The sequence below is a fragment of the Vicia villosa genome, linkage group LG4, assembly GCF_029867415.1.
Source record: "Vicia villosa cultivar HV-30 ecotype Madison, WI linkage group LG4, Vvil1.0, whole genome shotgun sequence".
NCBI classification, from domain to species: domain Eukaryota; kingdom Viridiplantae; phylum Streptophyta; class Magnoliopsida; order Fabales; family Fabaceae; genus Vicia; species Vicia villosa.
The window spans coordinates 9512008-9530521 of record NC_081183.1 but is presented as its reverse complement, the minus strand read 5'-3'; the positions used below and the strand labels follow the sequence as shown (position 1 = coordinate 9530521).

General features: G+C 34.6%; 1 long non-coding RNA gene across 14 annotated transcripts; it reads left to right on the top strand.

Moving 5' to 3' along the window:
* Window positions 1–364: 364 nt before the first annotated feature.
* Window positions 365–4405, top strand: LOC131594460 (uncharacterized). 14 transcript variants are annotated; one of them, XR_009281395.1, is made up of 5 exons: window positions 570–706; window positions 814–3137; window positions 3272–3377; window positions 3470–3989; window positions 4233–4404. It is a non-coding gene; the product is annotated as an uncharacterized LOC131594460 (long non-coding RNA). The 14 variants fall into 14 exon arrangements; XR_009281393.1 differs by having other exon boundaries at window positions 814–3182; XR_009281390.1 differs by having other exon boundaries at window positions 814–2310; window positions 2702–2774; window positions 3009–3989; window positions 4233–4401.
* The last annotated feature ends 14109 nt before the right edge of the window (window positions 4406–18514 follow it).

The following is an 18514-nucleotide window of genomic DNA, read 5'->3' as shown; positions in this document are numbered from 1 at the left end:
TTTTAAAAATAAATATATATTTTTTAAAATTTTAATAAAAAAACATTATTCACCGCATAAATATAATGAATAATATATATGATGTAAGTATTTGGACGTAAGAAAGAGTGTAAGAGTAGCATTGCTGTATTTATTAGTATATGTGTTGAATACTAGATTAATAATAAAATAACAAAAAAAATATTAACATTAATCCTATGGTCTTTTCATTGATAAATAAATGTGTTTTCATCACTTCATTACGTTATTGATACATATTATTTCTATTCCATTATTCATTATTGTTGATTCCATTTTCAAATTCTTTTCTTACATATTTAAAAGGCTAAAATATAAACAAAAATATATATAATGAAGTTTCATAATTAAAAAAGAAAAAGAGAACTTTGATGATAATACATATATTTATGTCAGAGTGTTATAAAGGTTAAGTGATCAATTGAGTAAGTTTAAGGGATACACGCGACAAATTATTTAGAGATTATTAACATTAAATTTAATTTTGTAAATTGCTTTTACCAACACCTAAGAGCTGAAAATTATTAAATTGAATTTAAAAAATATTAATTTTTACTTATAAATTGATGAAAAAAACTCTATTAAATACAAAAGAGAAAAAATATGACTAAAATACTCATGTTTGTTTATATTTTGATCATCTTTTTTTCTCTATTTCTTGTTGAAGCTGGTAGAGGTGGAAGTGGATGTATGTTGTTTTTCATTAAAAAAAATATTTTTCTAATTTATCTTATACACAATAAATATTTTATTTCATTTTAGTAACATTTATTTTTGTTTTATTTGACAATGCAGATACAACCATTCCTTGTACTGTTGACACTTATGAAATAGATTGTCCAGAGAAACTTAATTGTATTCGTAGGTGTGTTGCAGGGTTTTGTGACTATTTGAGTACGAGTATATGAGACTTTCCCAAGTGTTTTAATTTGAATTGACTTTATGAAAAATTCATGTAAGATTATAACTCGAATAAATATGTTAAATATCTATATCACAAATCTATTGAAGTTCATATAAGAATAAATATTTAGAATAATATGTTTTATTCTATCTCCACGAATGTGTGCCTCTTTTTATAGAACTATGAATGCAATATTATTTTCATAAATTGTTGATAAAATTATTCTTCTAATAGACAAACCACGCAGAGAGAGATTATAGAGAAAATAATAACAAACATGTTCTCAACACAGCATTCATCAAAACAACGCAAATACAGTTTGAAATTAAACGTATATATGCTATTGAATATGGTTCTATAATTTCACCATCCCTTCTTAACACTAGAAGAAAAATGACATATACCAACCGCATCTTTTACTAACTATTTTTCAAGTCGTTGGTACAGGTATAATTAACCGTAGGTATAGGAGGTATAAGACTGGGTCAGCACGCGGGAATCTTCCCTCCTTCATTTTGGTTTTTATTTTTCATTTTTGGCAAATCCAAAAAATAAATAATTTAAGATAAAATTGTTCTTCCTATCGTGAAACCCTTCTCTTTAGGTTACGAGCTCCACCAAAATATCTTCTCTATCATGAAACCCTTCTTCTTTCATCTTCAATTGGTAACCCTTATTATTATTCCATAAAAAAACTCACCCATCAGCCACTATTTACCCTTCTTCTTCCATTGTTACCTTAAAACCCTTGTTTCTCAAACCCTTCAAATCTCAATTTCTCTCTTAAAAAACATAACCCTAAAAGCTCCTCCCTCAACCTTTTCCTTCATCTCTTTAGTTTTTCGATAATGTTAGATTCTCCGTTCCTCTAGATCTAATCTCCGTCTTGCTGTCAAACTCTGTTTCAGCGATCTCTTTTGACGTACTCTGTTTCACCATAACGTGTCACAGTATTCCGTTTCTCTATACTATCTCTGTGTTCTCTTTCTTTGGTTTGCATTTGTGTTGGACTATTGGTGGAGCTTTGTCTCTCTATTCTTGCATTTCAAGATGATTCATAGTGAATAAATGGATAAAAATGATTTTGGTTATGATATGTCATGCTTCAAAGTTGTACTGAAACATTTGAGTGGATGCATCAAATTATGTTTCACATTTGGCTTTTTTCATTTCTCAAATTTTGAGTTTAACAGTGTGATTGATAGTAAGTTTGTTTAGATTTTATTTGCAGTTTCTTACATATATCATGTTATTCATTATGTATGAAGTTTGGTAGATAGTAGATACCAAAGACAAATCAATTTTTTGGAATCATTGGAGACAGAATGTAAGGTCATTCTTGAAGATGTTCAGCCAAAAGATAAGCATTATTGAAGGCGTCCAATGTGGTGAGGTTTTTCCTATGATCTTATTCTATTGTGAATCGTTTCACTGTGGTTAGGAAATCATAGTATTATGGTTATCAACAAGGAGCAAACACTCTATGTGTTGAGTCACCTTGTGTTGTCAAGTCTAGCTTGCAAATCACGATTTCGAGATGTTTCTGTTTAAATGTACAGCAAATTTTTCCTTTCTGTTATATTGCTTTGGGCCTGATATGTTTCTCTCACTTTAATGAATTGTGTTGTTCTTTTTAAATGAGTTTTTGTTAGGTGATAGTTCATATGATGATTTGGTTCAGTTTCTATGGGTGCGGCCATTAAAATAGTTGATTTATACTGTCATGCTTTGTAATTTGGTTCTTATAAATGTTTTACTTTGATCTTTCTTTGGATGCAGTTATATGTAGATCTTCAATTTCGTAATGAGAAATTGACTATCTTATGTATTCTTCAATTTCCTATTTGCAAAGGTATTCTTCTAGTTAAGGTCGATATGTTTTGTTGGTCTTTGTAAAGCCTGGCTGTGGTATATTGTTATAATGTTATACAATTCCATATCTTTCCCTTTATATATGAGATCTCAAAGTTGAGAGATGACAAAATGTTGGAAGCTAAACTGTTTTTTTCTTTGACTCGAAGGTTCAAAAGATAAACTTTGGCTTTGATATTGCTTGTTCTCTAAGTGATTTCATTTGTTTGTTAAGGGTCTTATTCCTGGAGGTTCTTTAATTCACATTGATGCTAATTTAGATGCAACTTTGGATGTGACCGAGCATTATTGGTTCCCTATGCTGGCTGGTTTATCTGATCTAACATCGAATCAAAGACCAGAGGTTAGAAGTTGCACACTTGATGTCTTGTTTGATTTGATGAAAGAGGTAGCAAGTTCTCTTCATCATTTTGAGAGAGTATTTTTAATTTTTTATCTTCATCATTGAGTTCTATTTCTAATTTTTTATCATGTGAGACATGCTGGAAAAGAAGGTTTTGTTTCTAGTGATCATGATTGGTTTCATGAAACAAGCATACATTCCCTTTTGCTGCTGTGCAACCTTTTCAGCACATTCTATAAGGTAAAGTAAAGAACTAAAGCAATATGTTTTTTCTAATCTTTAACTTTGATTTCTGATTGGTCTAGTAACCTAACATTAGTATATGTGACAAGGTATATGACAGCTTCCAGGATCTATATGGTGAAATTTTGCTCAAAACCTAAGTACCACCTATAAGATTGAAATATAAGTCTTGAACTTGGAAGCAACATTTGTTTCTTGGATTTGAGTAATATCTCTAGATCAATATAACTGGGGCCAACAATGATGTTTCTCGATTACCTATGTTGACGAGAGGAAAACATTATCCTTATTGTTTATACATGTTCACATGAACTTCATATCTTTGATTGTTTAAATGATTTGCATCCTGGTGATCACATAGAGATTTAGTGAAGGAAAAACAAAGAATATCCTTATGGTCATTTCATTTACCATAAATAATATTGATATTCTTCTAAATTTTCTCTCTAATACCATGTTAATTAATAATAAAAGAGACTTTGTTTGATTCAAAACCTTATATCAGTTAGTAGATCATTTCTATTGTTATGGTAGGTTGGTGGAATGGTTTTGTAGGTCACTTGGAGTCATGTGATGGGAATGAAAACCATTGGTACTATCATATTAGTGGTATGTTATCAATGTTATTAAAATATGCTGATTTGTTGATTTAATATTTTAAATGTAGAAGTTATGTAATCCACCATTATCAAACCATTGTATAAATCAATTTTCCTTACTGTATTTTGATGAAATACACTAATGTAAGGATCCTTCCGATAGTGTATCTTTTAGGGCCTTAAAATAATTTTAGATGTAATATTATCTATGTTGAATTGTGTTATTATTTATCTTCTTTTTAATATCTTGCAGGTAAAGATTAAAGCTAATATAGAAGATTTGAAGATGGAAACTTGAAGATGAAAGTTATAGGCTATTAAGTAGGCACAAGTTGTTTTTAAGTTGAAACTTGTATGTTTATTAGTATAATCCTTTACAATAGTTTAGGATTGACATTATTTATCTATCACCAACTTTAAGTTTGTAAAACTGAGTTATTTATATATATATATATATATATATATATATATATATATATATATATATATATATATATATATATATATATCTATGTTTGTTTACTCTGTATATCGTTGGAATATATATAAAAAATATACAGGCACCTTTATTATTGAATGCTCTCTCTATATAAATTAGCATTGAAAGTATATATCAATGAAATAACAAAAATTGTAAAAAAAAAATTAAAAAAAGTTTAGATCTATACCAACAGAAATTGTCGTTGGTACAAGAAATTGAGACGGTAATTTGTCGTTGGTATAGCGAATTATAGTTGACGGAAGCAACTGTCCGTTGGTATAGGTTTTTTTACTTTTACCAACGGTTTTTGGACCTTTACCAACGGATTTTTGCCGTTGGTAAATGTCAATTTTCTTGTTGTGTAAGAGTAGTGGATCTAAATTTCCCTTGAAATATGATTTGAAAATTTATTTGACTTTCTTAACTCCATTTCCCTATCCGGGATTATAGGTCAGAGTAAGTTATTATAACTTATTTCACATCTTAACCATTAATTCTTTTAAATCTAATGGTTGAAAATAATAAGTAATAGTTTCTCTACACATTTAATTACTTATTTTAGGGGCTTCGGGAGGTATGGTGATTTTATGGAGGAAAGGATCTCTTGTTGTAAATTATAGTTTTGTAGACAAAGGATATGTGGGTATCAATATTTCGTGGAAGGGTGTGGAGTATAACTTGGTGAATGTTTATGCGTCTTGCAATAGGGCGAATAGGCTTTCTCTTTAGGAATCATTGTTAAATAAAAAAAAGTAGAAATCATGAGGAATGGTGTGTGGTGGGAGATTTTAATGAAGTCTTGAGAAAAGAATAGAGAATTGGAGAGGGAGGTAACCGACATTGTAAAGGAATGGAGGATTTCCGGAGCTTCGTTGAGCAAATGGATTTAATAGACATTAATTGTGTAGGAGTGAAGTTTTCTTGGTTCAAAGACAATGGTAAAGCAATGAGTAGATTAGATAGATTTTTACTCTCAAAGAAATTGGTAGAGAAGTGGAAGGTGGTTGACCAAAGAATTGAAAAAAGAGATATTTCAGATCATGCCCCAATTCGTCTCAATGTGGGAAAATTAGATTGGGGGCCAAAACCTTTTTGTTTTAATAATTCTTGGTTCAAGCATGAGGAGTTCAAATCTTTTGTTGTTCTTGAATGGAAGAAGTTGGAGGTTAGAGGGAGGGGGGATTTTGTTCTTTATGAAAAACTAAATGTTTAAGGAGCGTCTTCGGGTGTGGAATAGGGAGGTGTTTGGTTGGATTTATTTGAAGGTGGAGGATGCGACGGAGAAGATTAATATTCTTGATAAGGAGATTAAGGCGAATATGGGGGGCGATAACGATGATGAGGTTAATGATAGAAGGACGGCTACCAAAGATTTTTGGAATTACTTGAACATTAAAGAATGCATGCTTAGGTTAAAGTCTCGAAATCTTTGGTTGAAGGATGGAGGTAAGAACACTAAGTTCTTCCATAATTCTCTAAAGGAGAGACATAGGCGTAAAGCGATAACTTCTTTGGAAGGCGTTACCGGGAGAGTTGAAGGGATTGATAATATTAAAGAGGAGGTTAAAAGATATTTCTTTGAGTTCTTTAAGGAGGAAGATAATGAGAGACTGGTTCCGGATGGCCTTGATTTCAATGTCTTGGAGGAGGGGGATGTGTCTTGGTTGGAGAGGAGGTTTTCGGAAGAGGAAATTAGATAGGAGGTTTGGTCTTATGACGGTTGTAGCAACCTGCCCTGAAAATTAAAGTTTTAGAGTCGCCACCTATTCTGAAGGGCGAATAAGAAACCTTATGCAGCTAAGAGATCGGGGTAAGATTATTATAATCAGGTCGAGGAAAGGTGTTAGGCACCCTCAACCCTTTCCTATGGCTTTGAATCTAAGGCAACAGTTTATGGCTAAAATAATAGGATTTAATAGCTAAGGAAATGAATAGGGCGAAAATTGAGATTTGAACTGAATGGAGGTTTTAGGGAAGGGGACTCGCCTTGGTTATCCAAGTGCCTACGTATCTCCTTATGGAGAATCAGAGTCAACGTAGTTCGGGGACAGGGTTGTACGCCTTAGAATTTGGAATTTGATTTGATATGTTTGGAAATTGCTTCAAAGGCTTTTTGAATGGCCTATGATAATCTGTAGTTTGGTACTAGGAATTTGAAAAGGTTTGGGAAGTGTTTTAGGATTTGGCGTACAACCCTGGTTTTAATTTGTTACCATTAGTTGCAATAATCAATAGGTTTGATTACCATGGCTAACGGATTAAAGGGAGGATTGCTAACCACTATAATCGATAGATTCGATTATCACGAATAGCAAATGTGCGTATTTTAATTATCGTTACTCCTCATAATCGATAGATTCGATTACAAATAATAACGAATTTTTAAAAGTGATTTAATTATCGTTAATTATCGTTAATTATCATTGATTCTTGACCCAAGTGATGACCTAAAACTGATATAGCAAAAAGAGAGAAAAGAAGTTGTGTGGTTTTGAAAGTCAATTTTGAACAGGCTTATGATAGAGTGAGTTGGAATTTTGTTAGATATATTTTAAAGAGGATGGGGTTTGGTGCTCGGTGGATGAGATGGATGGAGTGTTGTATATTTACCAATTCTATGTCCGTCCTTGTTAATGGGAGTGCTACCAAAAATTTTAGTGTGGAGAAAGGTCTTAGGCAAGGTGATCCCTTGTCTCCGTTTGTGTTCGTTTTAGTCATGGAGGCTCTTACGGCCTTAATGAAGAAATCAAAGGAGCTAGGTGAATTCTGTGGCTTTAGATTCAAAGGTGACAAGAAGGTGGATATGTTATAATTTGCGGATGATACTATTATTTTGGCCGAAAGAGATACCGCGAATTTATGAAGTATGAAAGCTATCCTTAGAGGTTTTGAAATGTTGTCGGGCTTACGGATTAATTTTCACAAGAGTAATCTTTATGGACTTAATGTGGGAGATTGGTTTTTGGAAGCGGCTTCATCCTTCTTATCTTGCAAAGTGGGATCTCTTCCGTTCAAATTTCTTGGAGTGAGAGTAGGTGATAATCCAAGGAAACTTTCGATGTGGAAAGATCTTTTAGCAATGCTTAGAAAAAGATTAAATGTGTGGAGAGGTAAATATCTTAGTATGGCGGGTAGGGTGGAGTTGGTTAACTCGGTTCTTAATGCAATCCCGATTTATTCGCTCTCTTTCTACAAAGCCCCTAAGAAGGTGTTGAATGAGATTAAATCCATTCAAAGCAAGTTTCTTTGGGGAGGAGTTGATCTTAAAAAATCTATTCATTGGGTGTGTTGGGATACGGTATGTAAACCGCGAAAGGAATGAGGTTTGGGTGTTAAAAATGTGGAGATTATGAATGTAGCTTTGCTAAGTAAATGGAAGTGGCGTATTCTTACGGACAAGGAGGCGGTTTGGCAAGATTTGTTAGAAGCTAGATATGGCAATACGAAGCTTAAAGTGTTGATAGGGGATGTATCGGTCTTGAATAAGAAGGATTCTTGTTGATGGAGAGATTTAATTGTTTCGGATAATTATGAGAAGCTTCTCTTCGACCATTTTACGGGTGCAATTAAATGTAAAATTGGTAACGGGGCTTTTACACCTTTGTGGTATGCGTCTTGGGTGGGACAACAATCGTTGATGGAAGCCTTCCCCGATCTATTCTTTTTGTCAGAAAACTATATGGATTCTATAAATCTTGCAGGGGCTTTTGATGGAGGATGTTGGCGTTGGAATTATGCAAAGTGGTTCGGGGAGGGGAGTGCTGCAGCCAACGCTACAGCCAGGTTCGAAGAAACAGGTTGGTCGAATTCTGTTGAGGCGGGAGAAGCTGCTGAGCACGCTTCAGTTGGTGTTGGCAACAGTCCTGGTTCGGCCACAGCAGCCGGTCAGCCGTTGGCAGGTTCTCTGCAGCGTTTAATTGTTGTCCTCCAATAAGTTTCGGTGCGTGAGAATAGTGAGGACAGTTTCTCTTGGTCTTTGACTTCTAATGGGTGTTTCTCGGTGAAGTCGTGCTACGACCGCTTTATGGTAAATCTGTCCGGGCCTCCTATGGATGGTAATAAGGTATCGGCTCTAAACTATCTTTGGAAGTGCAAAGTTCCTTCGAGAATTCTTTTTTGCGGTTGGAGATTTATTCTCAATAGAATAGCCACTAGTGATCAATGGGTGAGAAGGGGTGTTTTGGTGGAAGGTCTTGATTCTTTATGTGCTTTATGCTTATCGGAGGAGGAATCTTTAGCGCACTTATTTTTATCGTGTGATATTACTTCACGCATTTGGAGAAGGGTGTATATGTGGCTAGATGTAACCGAGTTCATGTCTCTTGAGGAGTTTGGGGATTTTTTTCATAATTGTGGAAAAGTTCTTTGCTTTAATAAGAGAATGATCGCGACAATTGTTTGGCTTGCTACGGTTTGGTCTATTTGGTTAAAGCATAATGCGGTGATCTTTAAAGAGGAGTCTTTTAGTTTTACCGAGTGTATGTCGGAGATTGTTCATAATTCGTGGAGGTGGCTTTGTTCCTCTTATAAGAAGGTGAATCTTTATAGCTTTTATTATTGGAATATTCTTCCTCTCGAGTGCTTTGAGAGGTAGGAGCTTTCCGTTTTGTATCGGGGTGGAGCATCCCTCTTCATATATATATATATATATATATATATATATATATATATATATATATATATATATATATATATATATATATATATATATATATATATATATATATATATATATGAGACGTATCAAATGAGAACTTTAGCTATTATGAGAACTGAGAACTTTTAATAATAACCATACGATTTAAAATCAATAATGAGATTTGCATTGGTGTGATATGTATTTAAACCAGAATCTATGTATTAATTATTGTTTGTTAAAATTTGAGTGAAATCTAAGGCATTGATTTTAAATCGTACGGTTATTATTAAAAGTTCTCAGTTATCATAATAGTCAAAGTTCTCATTTGATACGTCCCCATATATATATATATATATATATATATATATATATATATATATATATATATATATATATATATATATATATATATATATATATATATATATATATAATTGTGAGATTTTGGATTGAACTCTAGTCTTGACAAGGTTAGCTTCTTGATTCGATAGAGATTAAACATGGTTGTTGAAAGAGGTTGGTTGTTGTTATTCACTTGTAATTATTAAACCCTTATTGAGTAAGTGAATAGTAAAACAGTTATAACCAATCCTGATTTTCTTCTTTTTCTTCCCTCTTCTCTCTCTATTGTGAAAACCTAATAAGGTTTCTTGTGTTTGTTCAAGAAACTCAATCTTTTTCATAGTTTTGGTTTGTTATGCTGAGAAATGTAGCACCCTTTGTATTCTTTAATTACGTATGCTTTATAAATTATGTGTTGAGGTTTAGGGTGTTACATTTTAAACCATGATCAAAGAAGAGTTGTGAAGTTATCTTGAGGCTCATAAGCAGAGAATGGAGGAGAGGAATGTTGACAAAGCAAAGGTTAAAATTGCTTTGCAGGCCCGTTTCGTTGGAAACAAAAGAAGGTGAAGGGAAAATTTTCCATGAATAGAGGTAGAGGAAACTATCACAACAATAGTGGAAGTGACTCCCAAAATTCCAATTCAACATTTTTAAAAGGTGAAAGCAATTGCAACATAGCTGGTGGATCAAACAATTCCAACAGTGGCAACAATAGAGGAAGATGAGGAAGAAGGAAAGATGATAAGAGCAATGTCAAATGCTAAAATTGTCAAAATCTTGGACATGCCTCCTATACACCACCATGTGGCTAGGACTGTCGATACAAGGGAGTTGGTTCTTCACTCGAACCAACGACTTTTGAAACCATTATTGTGGAGGACATTTGACGAATATGTGTTGTATCTCTCATAAGGTGTATTGCTCATAATAAAATGTCCCAATGAAAAAATGTTCTCTTATGTTGACCCCAAATTAATGACCAAATAATGGTATCATGGGCAATTGGTTCGAGTGAATGACTGACTCACTTGTGTCAAAAGTCCTCCTTGCATGGTAGTAGGTAGGAGACATGTCCCATTGAAAAAGTGGCAACGGTGGTACAAGTGTATGTGGATGAAAGAACTTGCGCTTGAGAGAAGGTATCGTGGATAAACTCACACTTGTGGGGGAGTGTTGAGAAAAATAAGTGTGAGTTGGAAGTGTTGAGAAACAAGTGTGAGGAAGCCTCACATTGATTACAAAAGTAAAGATTGGGCATTTTATAAGTGACAGAACTCACACACCTATTACTTTAAAATTTTGGGTGAATATGTGGTATGTATCTCACAAGGTGTGTCGCTCATAAAAAAAGTCCCAACTCAAAATGTCCCCTTATGTTGAACTTCTGAATTAATAATCCAGAAAGAAGAAAAACAATATCAACAGTAAGATTCATACTTTTTGTCATCTCAAACCTTTCTTTCGATCACGGCTGGCAATGTAGCTAAAAGATTCTTTAGCTATGGATTTTGTTGGTATGGACAGAGCAAAAAAAATCATTTGTGCAACATTTGTATCTAGTTTAGCGAAGATATGCAACATGATTTAATCATTTGCATCTTAACATTGAGTGTAAAAAAATGACAATGTAACATAACATAATGTAAATCTAATGAGGATATTAATCACTATTATAAGAAAGCATAAGAGAATAAGATAACATAATAAGAAGTATGCATTACAAACACAATCAAATTCTCTTAGCGATTAGGATTGTAGCTTAAAGAAGTCTAAATAGAAATAGCTTGCGCACAACCTAAACATTTCATGCAGAATTTTTTGTTTAGTATGGAAAAATTATGCATAGAAAACATCGGTTACAAAAAAAGATTTAGCATAACAAATGTGCAATATTCAGAAAACACATAGAATGATTAAGAACCCCATATTATGTCTACTGTAAAACTCATTAAATCATGTGAAAAAATACATATGAAGTGTGCTATTTAAGTCTATAATTTATTTGTTATATATTAAAGTTATAACAATAGTGTTTAAGCTTCGATTGACTTTTATTTTAAGCTTTCGCATTTGACTTATTTTCTTGGGTGTTCTATTTAAGGATTTAATTGAGGTATTAGATTTAGTCTTATGTTCGAATCTGACAATACCATACCATAATGAAAAGATACAACGGCCCGAGTGTGAGAGGAATGAGCTCGGTTTCAGTGAGATTTGTTCTTACTTTAAGCCTCTTTAGGTTTTACCATACCATATTGAAAGTTTTATGACATTCAAAAGAATATTTAAAAGGGTTACATATATTTTTAGTTCTTCTAAATATATCAAATTTCACTTTTAATCTCTCAAAACTTTTTCTTTAAAGAATGATCACCCTAATATTTTTTATCCACATTTTTTGTCCCTCCTACAAACGTCTGTTAAATAGAAGCTGATGTGGCGTGACACGTGGCAATGCCAACTAGGAAAAAATGTTGACATGGATGTCAGCTGCCATTTTGTCACCATTTTATATTTTTTATATGAATTAAATTTATAACAAAAAAAATTCGTCACTAAATCTGTCGCTAACATGAACATACAAAAACATAGAAATCATAGCTTATCTATAACTAATCCCTAGATAATTCAAACACAACATTCTTATTACCTAGACTTAGTCTTTTTTTTCATGATTTTTTTCCAAGAATGTTCATCACATTATAAGGATTTCTCTCACAAAAATTTAAGTTTTTTTTATTGAAGATGAATTAAATATCAATTTTTTAAAGAGTCAATTTTTTATGAACCGAAAACCAGAAAAACATTAGCATATCATTGAATTTTGAACTATTATTTTGCAGAGACTTATCTCACGACATATATAAAGTATAAAGTATCTACAAAATTTCATTGCATTTTGAATAAGTCTCGATTTATTTTAATTTTTCGATCGAAACACATATATGTGTTTCAAAGAAAAAATAAAAATAAAGCAAGACTTATTTGAAATACCATAAAACTTTGTAGATCATTTTTATGTGTTATTATGTAATTCCTTGTAAAATATTAGCTAAAAATTTAATCATATATCAATGTTGCGTTATCTCTGTTTCATGGAAAATCAACGCTTAAACATTCTTATTTAATTCATCTCATGAAACAAAAAAATATCAATTTTTATGGAAGAGGTCCTTATAATTTAATACAATAACATAAAAAAAATCTTATTTATTTTTATCTAAAGTATGGATGAAAACTTTTAGAAGGATCTGAAATTCTGGACTCAGACACGCGATGTCTTACAGGATGTCACGACATCACTATCTGAATGTTTTTAAACAAATGAACAAAGTGTAAACAGAAAACAACACAGGAAAATTGTTAACCCAGTTCGGTGCAAACACACCTACATCTGGGGGCTACCAAGCCAGGGAGGAAGTCCACTATAAGTAATATCAATTCAAGGTAATACAACTCAATATTACGCCTTTCACTTAATATCTACCCAATGCAACTTCAATCTAAACAACTTAGACCAGAGATCCTACTCACTCCCCCTCAATCACAGCAGTGATGAAGAATTAACAGACGAATAACAAAAGAAGACACTCTTCAAAAACACGACTTGATCTTGCTTAAAAGCTTTGATCAAGTACAATAGTACTCTTGCTTAAAAGCTTTGAGTACTTCTTACAACTCAAAACAAAAACGCCTAGACCAAGACAATCATCATGATGATTGTTTGGCTTACAAGAAAACTAAATCAAAAAGAGCTCTAACAGTTTCTCAACCAAAAAACCCCTGACTGCAACAGCAGCACCTGCACGGATTAAATAGCCTTCAGACAATACAGCAACTGGGCCTTGGATCCACAAAATAGTTTTTGCCCTAATTAAAACAAATCTCCATTACACAAGGAAATCATAATAGCAATCATCCAAGACGTCCTTGAAACAGATCAGAATCCATTATTACCAAATATAGCGCATAAGGTCTTATCAGATCATACAATCATAAGTAGTAATAGAAAATAACGAACAGCTGCGAATGTCATGACATCGGCCCTGACATCAGGTAAAGGCCTGCATAATGAAGGACTTCACAACAACAGAAAGCATGTCATGACACTGTTTTTGACATGATAGAACCACAATTAGTTTTACCAAAAATTACAGCCAATCAACAACATCTACAAACTCCCCCTTTGGCAAATTTTTGGCTAAAACACTAATAGATGCAAAACAGATATCAGAGCATACAGCAGCCAACAACAGAAAAATAAATTCTGTAAAAAAAACAGCAGCAACTTGATTCAACTTGATTAATCACCAAAAACCAACTACTTAATCAATTGTTACAGAAACCACTTGTCATTGTCAGGGAGAACCAGAGAACACCCAAATAAAGGGAACCAAAAAAAACCATGTCCAAGAAAAAACCAACAGATCATCAGAACAACAAGACAATCAATACAACCATTACAATCAACCCAGATCCTACAGCATCAAAACAACAAACACACATTACTCCCCCTTTTTAGCCACAAAAGGAGCCAAACATCAGATGAAGATTTAATCTTCATAGCCAGCAGTATCATCATCATCCTCCTCACTCATCTCTTCATCACTGGAGCTACTAGACTTATATTCATCCTCACTATCAGCATCCATATCAGCATCCATCTTCTCACCATCACCACCAGCAGCATGATCATCATCACTATCAGCAGACTGCTCAAGACTTTGTATAAGCTGTTCAAGCTTCATCTTCCTATTTTCCAGCTCTTTGCAGGTCTCCTTCAGCTCAGCTATAAGAGAGGCTTTGGTCACAGACTTGCTAGTTTGAGATGTTCCAGCAGATGTTGAGGCATCAGTCCTTTGAAGCAGCTTGTAGTGAAAAGTCAAAGCACTTTCCCTTTTGCAGACAGAATCTTTAGCTTTCAAGATGCCAGGGTATTGCTTTAGGATGATTCCACATATTAGGGATGGAAAGGCAATAGGAAGCTTAGTAGCAGAGGTACCTGCATGTCTCATAGTCTGGTCAAAAATATAGGTCCCATAGTCAAACACAGTCTTGGTCCCTATAGCATAAATGAATCTACCTAAACCAACAGCAATGGTAGAGGTGTGATTTGTGGGCACCCAATTGGCAGAACCAATTTTATGCTGCAGAGCATACTTGACAGTCAAGAGACTAGCAGACAGTTTGCTTTTGATGGGCCACTTTTTAACCTTTCCCCCAGTGATGGTGTTGCAAACCTCATTATCAGTTACTTCAAGCTCAGGTTGAGCTTCAGCACTTCTACCTAGATAGTGATTTATAGCAGTAGGGGAGAATTCTATGCATTTTCTTCTAACATAAACTTTATGAAAATCATCTGTTCTACCATCAGCACAGTCTTGGGACAAATTAACAATAAACTCCTTCACAAGCATTTCATAACATTTAGAGAATTGAGAAACAGTCTTAATCAAACCTGCAGACTTGATGAGCTGCATAACCTCTTGATTTTCCAGAGCATCATTTGCTAATTCTGTTTCTAGGGCCAGCCTTCTTTGATACACAAATTTCCACTGGATTGCATTAGAGGCATAGTGTAGATATATGTTATCCAAAGGAACATCACGAACCTTTGTAGCAGATTTAGTAACAGCAATCTTCTTCTTGGAGGGGATGTCAGGGACATCACTTGGGACATCAGCTTCAGAGTCAGAAATGCTTCTTTCCTTCCTCTTCTTCACACTAACTTTGCTTCCAGATTTTGAGGGTCCAGTAGGAACTTTCTTCATCTTTTCTTTAGTAACAGTCTTCAGAGGAGTAACCTGTGGCTTGAGAGAATGTTGCTCACAGACTTGTTTTCCCTTACGAGCCTTGACCCTGTTGGAGATGCTGGAGATGAGGTCATCATCAGCAATATCAATAGGATCATCAAGTTCATCTAGATCCACCACATCATGCACATTAGGGTTTTCATCTTTCTTAGCAGGAACAACAGGAACCTCTTCATCTTTCTCAGGAGCAAGAGTCTCATCATCTTTGGAATCAGATGCTTCAACATTGATAGCTTCAGATGTTTCAACATCTTTGGCAACAGGGGTCTCATTAACAGATGTCTCAACATCTTTAGTAACAGGAGTCTCATCATTTTGCACACCTTGATCATCATCGGAAGCAGGCATTTGGGCTAGAGGAACAGAAATTCCTTCAACTTTGTGCCCTTCATTCAAGATTCTGGTGACCATATTTGCAATCGCATTATGAACATAGGAAGAGCCCTCTCTACCCTGGACAGAAAAAGTTTCTGGAACAGATCCTCCGGTTGATTTTCTTGCATGCATCTTTCTTGGTTGACTGCGAACAGAATCGGAGGCAGGAATAGAGTTCAAAGGCACAACATCCAGCACAACATCTTGATCGCTCACAACATTTGGTGCCCTAGAACCTGATGCTGTTTCAGAGATAGGAGAAGATTTCTTTGAGGAAGAACTCTGAGACATGGTGAGAGAAAATGAGAGGCTGGGTAAAGAGTGATGAATGCAGAGACACAGAGAGATAGCGTGAGTGTGGAAGAGAGGTTTTGGAGGAATGGAAACTGTTTGGGTAACTTGCAAAAGGGGGGGAAAATGCACTTTAATGTGTAATGATATCCAAGATTTGGAGAGAGAAATAATGCTGGCCCCACCCCCAATTAATTGCTATAATCCTTCACAAAGACAAATGCCTAATTTGTTTCTTAGATTTTCAAATTTATTTGTATCTAAGGCTTTTGTAAAAATGTCAGTAGGTTGAAGGTCTGTAGCAACATGTTCCAAGCCAATTCTTTTGTCCTCAACAAGATCTCTAATGTAGTGGTGTCTAATATCAATATGCTTGGTCCTGCTGTGCTGAATGGGATTCTTTGAAATGTTGATGACACTTAAGTTGTCACAATATAATGTCATGACATCTTGTGTGACATTGTATTCTGTTAAAATTTGTTTCATCCAAACAAGTTGAGAACAGCTACTTCCCAAGAAGGAACATCCTCCTGAAGTACTTTTTCTGTCATCACCACTGCCTGCCCAGTCTCTTAGATAAAGGTGACCAAGTTTTTGGTGCCATAGCTTTGCTTCTTCTTCTTTAGAGCAAACAGTAGAATAGCTGGATTCATGAGAGACCCACAAGTAGCAGTTATCTTTGGATCTGACACCCCTCATTACAACTTCCTTTTCTTCATTAATAACGACACACTCAGCTTTGGTGAAGTTGACTTGGTATCCTTGGTCACAGAGTTGACTGATGCTTATGAGGTTGGCAGTCAGGCCTTTGACCAACAAAACACCTTCTAAATTTGGCACTCCTGAACAATCTAATTTTCCAACTCCTTTGATTTCTCCTTTAGCTCCATCACCAAAGGTTACATAACTAGTAGAATGACTCTTGATATCAACAAGCAGATTTTTGATTCCAGTCATGTGTCTGGAACATCCACTATCAAAATACCAGTCTTCTTTGGCTGAAACTCTAAGAGATGTATGGGCTATTAAAGCCATACTTTTAGGTTTCCATTGTTGCTTCTGGATGGGCATGATCTGCTTAGGTTTGTAAGAAGGAGCTTGAACTGGATATCCATATAGTCTGAAGCAGAAAGGCTTAATGTGTCCAAATCTTCCACAGTAATGACATCTCCATCTTTGAAACTTTCTCTTCATTTCACCTTTCTCGTGATGTTGAGTCACATGTTTTGACATCGGCTTCGACATCTCAGCTTCAGGTTTAGTTCTGCTACTATCTTGGACATATTTCTTTGCACCAACAAATCCTATACCAGACATATCTCTTGAATTTTTTCCGACCTGCAAGATCTCCTCCAACATATCCGTGCCACTATTCAACATTTTTACTGATTTTGACATCTGATCAAGTTTGGATTGTAGCAGGATAATTTCACCATTCAGTTCAGATATAGTTTCATTAAGCTCTTTGTTATTAGCTTCCAACTGGGCTATGTATTTCTTCTGCTTTTCACCTTGTTGACATACTTCAGCACTTCTGATACACAGCTTTCTGTAGGACATTGCCAGTTCTTCAAAGGTTAGCTCATCTTCACTAGCATCTTCATCAGAATTGCAAACTCCAGTAAGGGCTGTGACATGTTTGGCTGATTCTTCTTCAAAATCACTCTCAGAATCTTCATCAGACCAGGAGACTGACAATCCTTTCTTTTGTTTCTTGAGATAAGTAGGGCATTCAGCTCTAATATGTCCATACCCTTCACATCCGTGACATTGAATCCCTTTACTGTGATTGTATTTTTCTTCTGGTTTATCTCTTTTGCCAGAGTCATAAGATCTACTGATGTCAGATGAGATGTTCTTGACATTAGGTCTTGGCTTCTGATCCATTCTTCTTATAATTTTGTTGAATTGTTTGCCAAGCATAGCTATAGATTCAGATAGATTCTCTTCTCTACTTTCCTCTACTTCCTCTTGAGAGTTGGACACAAAGGCTATGCTCTTGTTCTTCTTTTCAGAATTTTCACTGATTCCCATCTCAAAGGTTTGAAGAGATCCAATTAACTCTTCTACCTTCATTTTGCTGATGTCCTGTGCCTCTTCTATAGCTGTAACTTTCATATCAAATCTCTTAGGTAGGGATCTAAGGATTTTCCTCACCAACTTTTCATCAGACATTTTTTCTCCCAAAGCTCCTGAGGTATTAGCAATATCGAGTAAATTCATATGAAAATCCTTAATACTTTCATCATCCCTCATCCTTAGATTTTCAAATTTTGTAGTTAGCAGTTGAAGTCTTGACATCTTCACTTTGGGGGTGCCCTCATGAGTAGTCTTTAGGATATCCCAGACATCTTTGGCTAGTTCACACTGGTGAACCAGTCTGAATATATTTTTGTCAATTCCATTGAATAAAGCATTTAGAGCTTTAGAGTTGCCAAGCGCCAATGCCTCTTCATCTTTGTCCCAATCTTCCTCTGGTTTAAGAGTTTTGTTGCCATCTTTATCAGTAATAACAGGATGTTCCCATCCTTTGTTCACAGCTCTCCATGCTTTGCTGTTCACGGATTTTAGAAAAGCCACCATGAGAGGTT